This window comes from Tachyglossus aculeatus, chromosome 5 (genome assembly GCF_015852505.1).
Source record: "Tachyglossus aculeatus isolate mTacAcu1 chromosome 5, mTacAcu1.pri, whole genome shotgun sequence".
NCBI lineage: Eukaryota > Metazoa > Chordata > Mammalia > Monotremata > Tachyglossidae > Tachyglossus > Tachyglossus aculeatus.
Window position 1 is genome coordinate 92,441,411 of NC_052070.1, and position 12,103 is coordinate 92,453,513.

Here is a 12,103-nt window from a genome sequence, read left to right on the forward strand (position 1 = left end):
AAATAGCATAATTATTATTATATTGCTAATTTCTGGGGATTTCTTCTCTTAGCTAATTTCTAAGATGTCCTGAATTTTTCATCTTATCCTTCCATTGCTAAAACTAGCTGGGAAGTATGTTTCATTATAAGGAGGATAACCTCGTGGACTTCTGCTGTTTATTTTTCAGGTTGTGTCATCACTCCAGGTTTCGTCTTACCAGAAAAGTTACTTAAGATCATGTCTACTTTGTATTGAATTTAACACCTTCCGTCTCTTGAGTGGCTACAGAGCGAAACAAACACCACTTAATATTGTAATACTGTAAAATTCCACTCTTGTGCTAGAAAACTATTTCAGCAGCTAATGGTCCTCAACCCCAACCACTACTCTACAGAATTGTTAGCTGGCAATGGCTATCCCACACTTCTTGCCCTCAATCATGTCATCATTGTTTTCCTTTCCCTCATTGCTTTCTGGGCCACGTTTACTTGTAAGTAGTCTAAGATGCTGTAGCTCTGGAAAGCTGTTGAAAACGTAGTTTGACCAAAGAAATCCTGTGGTAGTTCAGTAATGTGAGGTGAGCAAACATATTGCTGTTGTATTTGAAACTCTGAAGAATACCTCTTTTTCTCAAAGGATCAGTAACAAAAAACAAGATATCAAAACTAATTCATGGGTCTTCAAGTATCATGCTTTTGTCGGGAAAAATATGAGCGTATTTTACAGCAAATGCCTTAGAAATAAAAGAATTTCCTGATGAAATTTTGTAGCAGAATCTACATAATGAAAATCAAAAAGAAAACATGGCACAAGAGAGCTAAGAGGCAGTCCCTGGCAGACATGAATCTAGAAGACACATTTTAGGTTTTCAGGGGAGGGGAGTGGGTAATCTACTGAGTTTGTCATCAGACTTCCTCCAAATACACCAATAAACTATGACATCATTGACACCTGCCTCGGGAGGCACAAAGTGACCAAAAGTCAACTTAAACTAAAATTTGAGCTTGAAAACCTTCTTTGGTGAGGACAACCTATTTTAACAAATAAGTGATCAAATCAAACGATAGGGAAATAAAAGAAAATGATGAGACAATGTATACACGTACAAGAAAGATCTTTCTTTCTACTTTGTTACTTTTCTGTCTGTTTATAGTTGGTTACCATAAATAACTGCAGTGACAAGTCTAAACTAGTTTGTTTGAACACTGTTAAAGGCAAGGTAAAAGCCGATAACACAAAAATAACCAAAGAACAGACCTAGCTAATTATAGAGTAGCTTTTAAAAAATGTATAGCATTCCTTTTTGAAACTTGATTCTTGTTAGATAATTAGTTTAAATCCATGGACCTTTCTATACCTGATGATATTGATCTACCAATTTATTGCTGCCACACTTGCTCTCTTAAGAATAGATTGAAGAAATAGAGTTTTACTGATTTCATAATTGGAATCTAGAGTGAGAACAGGGGACGTTCCCAGCAAACCCCCTTCTATATTAAATATCTAATATCTTTCAGAACATTTAGATTCGGGAGAACAGAAATAGATACTGAAATCTCACATGCAAGGAGTGGAGTTCAGCATTATTTCCTTCTTAGCCTTTCCTGCAGAGTTCCTCCAGAATTCTGAAATGAATCTAATCCCCCCAATATTGTCATCCCGTTATCTGTGCTGTGACTATGAGGGAGCAGAATCATCACTGGCTCTGATGGGAAGTATGTGAGATGACCTTTTGAGAGTGAGTTAGAAAGAATTTCAACTTACAAATATTTTTCAGAGAGAGAAACAGTTTTCAGTTAACTCCTGAGTGGGGCCAGATTTGATCAGGCTTCACAGCCTTGAGATGAAGAGCTTCCTATTTCAAACAGAATCACTGCAAACCCTGTTATCTAACAATTCAAAGCAGGCCATATACTCCCTTCTCAGCCCCTACTTTCATTAGCTTCTTTTCTCCCTTATCAGAATAGACTGTTAATCTGAAGTTCTCATCTGTTGCCAGTTTATGTCACAAATGTAACACGAGCACCAAGACTCGAGATTTATTCTTGACATCTGGTGCAAGTCCACAAAGTGATAGTGCCCAAAGTTAAAAGTCAGTTAATATGCCTAAAGCTTTCAACCAGAATCTTCCTGTATGCTCCGCTCACCCCACCCGAAGCTGAGTTCAACATCTTTTTGCTGCCCTGAACCGGAATGAGTCCTGAATATCCTTATATCTCTTTTGCCCAGTCTGAGGCGGCTTCAATTTTATGAGGCCAAAAACTTGAACAATAATTTGATTCTTCCTGTTATGTGGTCTTTCAGTGGTCATTTCTGAAGTTTTACTGTTTCATAACCTCTGTAATCAGAAGCCTCTAGCCTCTGTTAAAAAAAAAAAAAGACACAGACAGGAATCTGTTCACATTATCCATTCCTAGCTGTCCCTGCTTTCATCCTCTTCTCTCCCACACATGCCCTAACTGCTCCCCTATTCACCCACCAATGAGGGTCTGTCAGTGCCAGAGAGAGGTCGACATCAAAGCACTTTTGCATCTAGCAGCTAGCTGCTAATGCTGGCATTATGGGAAAGAAATAGAGAGTGAGAGAGAAACAGAGAGGAAGAAAGAGAGAAAGAGAGAGGGACGCTGAGGGATCGAATGAATGACCCTCTCACATAGAAAGAGACCAAAGAATAGAACAAAACCTTCTATTCTCCCACTCTTTATAATACTACTGGGCTGAGTGTGTATATGTGGTGCACAGCTGAGTTTGAACTGCGTTAGCACTCTTTCAGTTTACAAACAAGAGGCCTAATTTAGAAGAAAAATCTCCTATCTGATTATTTCTTTGTGTTCACCCATGTGGAAAAAAAATGTCTGTACAGAGAAGGGGCTATTGAGGTGGCTTATTAACTTCTCAGACTGTATCATGATTGTGAAGGGCAATTGGGAGATCATTATTTACCTATAATTTCCAGACACAGGAAAAAAAAGGAAAAAAGGTAAAAAAAGAAATGGAGGGGGATTGCTGTTTGTCAGTGCCAAGAAAAATATTAGGCACATCCGATATTGTCACTATGTCCAGCAGCGAGCTAGAAAAATCAAACATGTTAGTGAGTGAGCTATTTTTCACACACTACAGGTATTTATGGTATTGATAGGGGAGATGCTTGAGAAATCCAAGGATAGTTTCTTGAAACCTGCTGAATTGTCATCACCATTCATGCAAAGAGTTTGTGGGGAGATTGCCTTTTTTCTTTTGTATAAAATGGGTCTGACTTCCATGGCTTCTGTCCACTGTTTTTCAGGGAGCAATCTACTCAAATGGTTTGGGGGAAATAGAGGCAACTTAGGATGAGTGATAGAAGAGGGTTGATTGGCCCTGTCTGTGGAATTGTTCAATAGGGTTTTTATGCAGTCAGTGCTTGATAAGTTCTAAATAACAAAGGGGAAGAAAGATAGTATTAAAGAAATGCAGAAATGTTGTATGAAGGATAAATAAGACAAATCTCTGGAATTAGTTTGAGGCTGGCCATTGTCTTCAGTGAAATCCAACAAGTTTGCGTGGGCTGATTCCAATACTGATGTTGGTTTATGTTTTACATTAAAGTTATAGCAAAGAGGAGGATGGGAATGAATTAAGGTATTCCTATTCTAACTCCATCTCTGGGCCACCTCCATGAGCTAAAAACAACTTTGCCATCTCTTCCATGTTTTTTAAAGAGCAATGCCTCCTCAGTTTCTCTAGATGAAAGGAAACACACCAAATTCTACTTTCACTACATGTTTCAGCAAGAATATTGTTATGGTATTAAGGAGTAATTCATCCTAAAAGAAAACCATTGAAAATGTCTTAAGATGAAATGATATGGGAGGATTTTAATAAGCTGCTTCTCGATGACCTTATGGTTACATTTCATTTTTCACAACTTGTACTGAGAAGTTCGGCGTGAATGGGCAACGATTCTACTCAGGGCCCCATATGTGGCACGTGTCTGAAACAAATACTAGGCTGAAATGATTGGCTCAAGAAAATGAAGTATCTTGCAGGTAAAGGCTACAGATAGCAGATTGTTAACCTGGTGATGGGTCACTGAGAGTGGTTAGCAAGGAAGAATTGATGGCATGGAAAGGTACAACGTATCTCTTGATTTAGTGTGTTTGAGTTTGTCAGACCATTGCATTCTGGAATTATTTTCCTTCTGAGTAGCAAATGCAAATTATGGAAAATTGTCTTGTGGTTTTCAGATGTAGAAACACATCCAGGAGGGACTTGGTTAGATCTATCAAAGTCCCAAGCAAGATTTTAACTTGGGGTTCCAAAGGTGAAAGGCACATTCTTTCTCTGGTCATTTTCTTAGAAGGCACAGACTGTTGAGAAAAAAGCAATTTCTTTTCAGAACAATATGCTAAAATTTAATCTATACTTAGGTGACACCTTGTATGGCATTGCAAAAATGTTGGGAGATACATGAATTGTTTTGGGATTATACTAGAAACAAATAGATGTTGTAGTTGTAGAATCTAGTGATTCTTCTAGGGTATGCAATCCTTCCCTAATAAGTCCTGTGTCTCATTACTCAAAAAGTAGGTAAGTAGGTCTGGCTATGCTTCTTCAATCCAAGGGTATATTCAGATTTTCTTAAAACTGCCTTTTCTCTTCCTTTAGTATCTCACAGAAAATGTGTTTATGATTGTGTCCCTCATTAGGGTGTAAGCTCCTTGTGGGAAGATAATGTGCCAACCTCTTATTCTGCACTTCCCAAGCACCTGATACAATACATACCCTCAACTGGACACAAAGTAATAAATACATTGTCTTGTGTAATGCTGTCGAGTCGTCTCCGACCCGGAATGATGCCATGGACATATCTCTCCCAGAATGCACCACCTCCACCTGAAATCGTTCTGGTAGTGTATCTGTAGAGTTTTCTTGGTAAAAATACAGAAGCGGTTTACCACTGCCTCCTTCCACGCAGTAACCTTGAGTCTCCACCCTCGACTGTCTCCCATGCCCCTGCTGCCCAGCACAGGTGAGTTTTGACTTGTAGCAGATTGCCTTCCATTCGCTAGCCAATGCCCAAGCTAGGAATGGAATGGATATGCTTCTACTTGACTCTCCCTCCCATAGTGGAGACTGGTAGAGTACTGGAAACTCTCCAGATGCGACCCTGAGAGGGGGAATAAATACATTACTACTACATCTAACTATTTCTCATGGTACAACCATTAGGAATCATTTACCCTACAATGCAGCAAATATTTATTGAGTCTACTGGTGTAGGTAATTACATTAAGTCCTTGGGGTGCGTCAATCAATTAATCAATCAATCATGTTACTTTGTGTGGAGCACTGTACTAAGTATTTAGGAGAGAACAAAATAACAGATTTGGTAGACCTGTTCCCTGCCCACAAGGAGCTCACAGTCTAGTGTGGGAGGCGGGCATTAAAATAAATTAGATTTGTACATAGTGATGTAGAACTGAGGGTAGGGTGAAGGGAGAGAGAGTAGGGGAAATGAGGGATTAGTCGGGGAAGACCTCTTGGAGGAAATGTGATTTTAATAAGGCTTTGAAGGTGGACAGAGTACTCATTAGTCATATGGAGGGGAAGGGAGTTAGGCAATGCTTCTGCCCTCAAAGAATGTAGAATCAATTAGATGAAATATAACAGGTACACAACCAGTGCAAGTGTAGGCAAGAGTTACAATAGTTATGAGATTGGGTTAAGTGGGAGGAGTGGTAAATAGAATGGGATTGCTATGGAAATGTGTAAAGGCTTTCTTTCCTTTTGCCTAGTCTTCAGCTTCTAATTGTTCATAATGTACTGGGACCTCATGTATCTCATATAGTGTTTGAAACCACAGTAGACACAGACCCCTGCGGTGGCCCTGGTTCACTGCCTTAAGTGAACTGATTTCCCTGAATATACAGTTGAGCTATATGTGGGCAAGGAACATGTCTACCAACTCCATTATATTGTACTCCCCCAAGCAGTTAATACAGTGCTCTACACAGAGTAAGCACTCAATCAGTATGATGGATTGATTGATTCATTAGATTTCATTTGGGTAGGTGTATGCAGGGATGAGCCGAGGTCTGGGAATTCCACCCTGAACATTCACTTTACAAGCTTTCTTCCTTAAAATACAATGTTCATGCAAGTGGCTTATAGTAAATCTGTTTGTCTTCATCATTTTCACCTTTGGAGCTGTTTCTCTTCATCATCTTTTCAATCATCATCATCATCATCAACAACAGCACCTATTAAGTACATTCTGTGTGCAAAGCACTCCTTAAGGTGCTTGGCCAACATAAATCAGAAATAAAACAAGGAGACAAATAGACCAATATCACCACATGTAGAATACATTAAAAAGTAAGAACATAGAAACATATAAAAGTAAATAATGATGACAATAAAGAAATAAAGGAAGCCAAGAAGGCTTCCTTGACTAATCTCCCATCTCTCTGTCCTTTTTTCCATCCCTTCCTATGGTGTAACCTAAGCACTTGATTCCATATCCTTTAAGCACTAAGGTACTCGTTGCAGCCCACCCCCACAGAACTTGCGTACATATCCTTCTACTTGGTTTCTTCACCTCTCAGCCCTACTATATTGTAAAAGTGCTTAGTACAGTGCTCCGCACCCAAGTACTCAATAAATAACATTGATTAATTGAGTGATCTCAACTTCATGAAGTTGAAGAGTGGTACCTAATCTACTTCCGGAATGAAACGCTTGTATTATTTCTTGGCAGGAGTTGGTTAAAGTAAGGTATGTTCCTTATAATTCCTGGAGAAGGTAGATGGAAATTGCCTTGTTTCTTCCTTATGTCCATATGCACTTTAACAATCAATCAGTGAATCATATATATTGAACACTTACTATGTGCAGAGAACTGTACTAAGTGCTTGGGGGAGTACAAGCATTTGGAAGACATGTTCCACTGTACTAAGCGCTTGGGGGAGTACAAGCACTTGGAAGACATGTTCCTTGTCCACAACAAGCTTACAGTCTAGAAGGGGATACAGACATTAATATGAATAAATACATTACATAAGTGTTGTGGGCCTGAGGGAGGGGTGAATAAAGGATGCAAATCCAACTGCAAGGACAACACAGAAAAGAGTGGGAGAAGAAATGAAGTCTTAGTCAGGGAAGGCACCTAGGAGGCAACATTTCTTTAATAAGACTTTGAAGGTGGAGAGAATAATCTTCTGTCAGATATAAAGAAGAGGATGCACCAGAGGATGTGGGTGAGAGGTCAACAGAAAAATAGATGAGATCAAGGTACAGTGAGTACATTGCATTAGTGGAGTGAAGTGTGCAGGTTGGGTTGTAGTAGGAAATCAGGGAGGTAAGGCAGTAAAGGGTAAGGAGATAGAGTGCTTTAAAGCTTATAAAAAAGAGTTTCTGTTTTGTGATGAGGTGGACAGGCAGCCCTGGAGGTTCTTAAGGAGTGGAGATACATGGACTAAACGTTTCTGAAAAAAAATAATCTGGACAGTAGAGTGAAGTATGGACTAAAGTCGGGTGAGATAGGCAGCAAGGAGGCAGATGCAGTACTCAAGTTGGGAAAGGTTGAGTGCATGGTTTAATGTGGTAGCAAACTGGATGAAGAAGAAAAAGTGGACTTTATCGATGATGTGAGAGTTAGACAGGATTTAGTGACAGATTGAATATGTGATTTGAATGAGAGAGAGAAGTTGAGGATAATACCAAGGTAATGAGCTTTTGAGAAAGGGAGGGTGGTGGCACTGTCAACAGTGAAGGGGAAGTCAGGGGTGGAGGACAGAGTTTGGGTAGGAAGATATGGAGTTCTATTGTAGACATGTTAAGTTTGAGGTGTTGACAGGACATCCCAGGAGAGATGTTCTGAAAGTAAGAGGAAAGGCAAGACTGCAGAAAAGAAGATTGATCAGCCTGGAGATGTAGATTTGGGAATTAACTGTATAGAAATGGTAGTTTCTATACAGAGTGAGTGAGTTAGAGGGCCAGGAATTCTTCTCAAATGTTCTGGATCTCCAGCCCAGTTTCCGAGCTCCTCCCACAGATCCCAAGGTTGATACTTGGAAATCCCTATAGTGATTAAACACTGCTTCTAGGAGTGGTGAATTTATTTTAATTTGAAGACATTTCCCTGCCCCACAGTGCTGACACCTCTAGAGAATCACACTACCATCACATTTTCATTACATTTATCACAGCACTGTGGAATGAAAACAGATGTTTCTGGAGAAACAACTATATGTATTTAAATATATATATATATATCTATATATATAAAGATATATATAACTTTAAATTTAAGATTTTCAAATAGAGCTTGATTGACAGCTCCACAAATTGGAGCCCTAAATTGTTGTTCAGAAGCCCATGACATGAATCTTGCCACTGTTGCCCCACCACACTGAGACCTATTAGGAGCTTCATAAGGGTCATATGCAGGAAAGTTGGTTTCTGAGCCTAAAAAATAAGATGAGGGGAGGGGAATCTTGGCAGAAACTACAATAAAGTAAGCAACCTATTTCATTTCCTTCATCAAACAACATTTAGCCCCTCATATCTTAAGACACACATAAACCCAAGACAGTTTCATTGAGAAAAAATAATCCAACCATGATCACCCAGTTCTGCTAGAGCATGAGTGAGTGAGATGGCTCTTCTGATCTCAGACAAGGAGGGAAACCTGTTGAGATGGCAAGAATATTTCAATGTTCTCTTCAACACACCTTCTATTATTGAAGATGAGGCCCTTCAGAGCATCCAGAATTTCCCAGGTTGGGAGCCAGAGCGTCCTAACTATTGGAACATCACCACAGCAGTCAGGCCTATGAAAAATGGCAAAGCACCTGAACTTGCTGAGATCTACAAGCATAGATGAGATATGCTGCTAAACACTTACACAAAATGGGATACCAAAAGCAAGGAGAACAGAGGAAATAGCATAAGGATACAGCAAAGCTAAACCTCATACATGGTGGACTTACACTGTCTTCACTATTCACAACAGAGGTTGGAACCTCTGGTCACAGGGACTTGCCCAACTACTATTTTGAGCTTAGCTCATGAGCATAAAGTGATTCTATAACAAATCTATTTCTGACAACCAAATGGATGACATGGATGTCAACTGCAGCATAGAGACAAGCATGGCACAATGCCATTAGGAAAGGGCAAGTTCTATTGGAGGAGAGGCTCTGTAAGGATAGTGAAACAAAGAGACATAAGTGAAAATGACAAAAAAGAGCTGTGAATAACAGTCAAAACGGCCCAACAAGCGTCCACATTTGGGTATATCCAGTGAATCCCAGGACTGTGGGTGCCACATTAGCCCTTTTCATTCATTCATTCATTCATTCATTCATTCATTCATTCATTCATTCAATCAATCATATTTATTGAGCACTTACTGTGTGCAGAGCACTGTACTAAGCACTTGAGAAGTACAAGTTGGCAACATATAGAGACAGTCTCTACCCAACAATGGGCTCACAGTATAGAAGGGGGGGACAGAGAACAAAACAAAACATGTGGACAGGTATCAAGTCATCAGAACAAATAGAATTAAAGCTAAATGCACATAATTTACAAAATAAATACAATAGTAAATATGCATAAGTAAAATAAATAGAGTAATAGATCTGTACAAACATATATACAGGTGCTGTAGAGAGGGGAAGGAGGTATGTATCCGTGGGTGAATTTCATTTTCATTTGCATCTTCTTCTTCAAGTGCAAAGAACAGTTGTCTGTCTCACTCTTTCTCTTTAGCTCTCACTATGTGTTTTCATTACCCAGTTTGGAAGAGTTAGAGGATAGTCTCCCCATGACAAAATTCAGTTCTGGCGCAACCTGAGGAGTTGGCCTATGCAGGAAGAAATCAATGTACACGTATGTAAGGTGTCGGTTAATGGATGATCCTGAGGAGTTTCCTGACTTCTACCTTAATATAATAATGATAATAATTTTGATATTTGTTAAGTGATTACCATGTGCCAGGCACTGTACTAAGCACTGGGGTGGATAAAAGCAAATGGGGTTGTACACAGTCCCTCTCCTGCATGGGGCTCACTGACAACCCCCATTTTACAGATGAGGTAACTGAGGCACAGAAAAATTAAGTGACTTGCCCAAGGCCACACTGCAGGCAATTCATTCATTCATTCATTCAATCGCATTTATTGAGTGCTTACTGTGTGCAGAGCACAGTACTAAGTGCTTGGAAAGTGCAATTCGGCAACAGATAGAGACAACTGGCAGAACCAGAATTAGAATCCATGACCTTCTGACTCCCAGGCCAATGCTCTATTCACTATGCCAGGCTCCTTGCCTTAGGTTGCTGTTCAGTACTTTGTGCTCTTTGTATTTTTGCAATTTTCCGTGCCTTCCCAGACTAGGCCCTCATTTCCTCTTCTTATGCTCCTTTCTGAGTCACCCTTGCACTTGGATTTGCATCCTTCATTCACACCTTCCCCAGCCCTACAGCACTCAGGTACAAACCCATAATTTATTTATATTAATGGCTGTCTCCCACTCTAGACTGTAAGCTCACTGTGGGCAGGAAATGTGTCTACAAACTCTGTTATACTGTACTCTCCCAAACACTTAGTACAGTGCTCTGCATGAAGTAAGTGCTCAATATCTGTAGTAAAATTACATAGAATGGTGATGGATCTAAAGCATTCTACTAGTCTTGGACAGTGGAAATAACAGTAACATAGGGATTTGTATCGGAAAACATCAGTCATGGCAGCTTCCCAACACCTTCATTCATTATGGGCAGTGAATGTGTCTAATGTTGTACTCTCCCAACTACTTACTACAGTGCTCTGCATACAGTAAGCATTCAATAAATACGATTGAATGAATGAATGAATTCCTATTGCATTGACCACAGCCCAGGGGTTCTTCAAGAACTCTTGGCAATGCTGAAGGCAGTATGAGATTTTCCTCTCCCAAAGACCAACCCACACCTCACAAGCTTATTGCAGGGTGGAACAGATAGAAGTGGAGTAGTGGTTCCTGGGGCCATGCCATCAGAGGAAAAGTTTGCACGAGGTGGACCAGCTCAGCCAAAACCCCCAAAGTACTAAACGCTGGGGTGGATACAAGCTAATCAGATTGGACATAGTCCCTGCCCCATGTGGGGCTCACATTTTACAGATGAGGTAACTGAGGCCCAGAGAAGTGAAGTGATTTGCCCAAGGTCACACAGCAGACAAGTGTTGGATCTGGAATTAGAACCCATGACCTTCTGAATCCCAGGCTTGTGCTCTATCCACTATGCCATACTGCTTCTGAACCACAGAGGGGTTAAGTGGCTTGTCTGAGGTGACATAACAGCCCAGTGGCAGAACTGTGACTAGAACCCAGGTCTCCAGACTCTTGGATCCCTCTGCATTTTCCACTAGACCACATAGCCTCTCATTTGACTCTATTGAAAATGAAGTAAGGCATGTATTTATTATCAAGTGGGAAAATGACAAAGAGGTATAATCAGGCCTGGCCAATGTTCCAAAAATGAATAGTTTGTTAGAATTTGTGAGAAATGCCGTTATCACCAAAGGGATAAAGTCTTTATTTTTCTCTTACTCCAACTTAACTTGGATTCACAACAGTGTTATTTCTCATGGTGTCCTGCACCTATCTCGCAACGTCTTCCCAACCAGAAGACTGATTCTGCCTCTGATCAACTATTCAGCCTGATTTTTCCCATCCTGCTCCTCTATGTAAAGAAAGCACAGGGAACAGAAAGTCAGCAAAACATTGCCATCTTGTTCACATATGCCATACAGCATCTGGGAGACTAGCATGTCCCTTATGATGCCTAGGGCTGCTTTCTCCATGAAGCTGAGGAGTGACAGGCATTTTCAGAGTTGGCTTCAATTATACCAAGAGAAGAAAATGAGGTTTTTCAATGGATAATATTGGGTGGTTAAGAATATTATGTGGAGAGTGGCACAGTTCTGACCTAAACATAGGGGTTTAGGCCTTTATTGTATACATTTTGCTATTTTTTAAGTGCTTACTATGTGCCAGGTACTGGGGTAGATTCAAGCTAATCAGGTTGGACACAGTCAACGTCCCAATCTTAATCCCCATTTTACAGATGAAGTAACTGAGGCACAGAAAAGTG

General features: G+C 40.1%; 1 non-coding gene across 1 annotated transcript; it reads right to left on the minus strand.

The window, feature by feature from the left end:
* Nucleotides 1-5,003: 5,003 nt before the first annotated feature.
* Nucleotides 5,004-5,141, minus strand: LOC119929008. Its single transcript, XR_005451152.1, has one exon. It is a non-coding gene; the product is annotated as a small nucleolar RNA SNORA7 (small nucleolar RNA).
* Nucleotides 5,142-12,103: the final 6,962 nt, after the last annotated feature.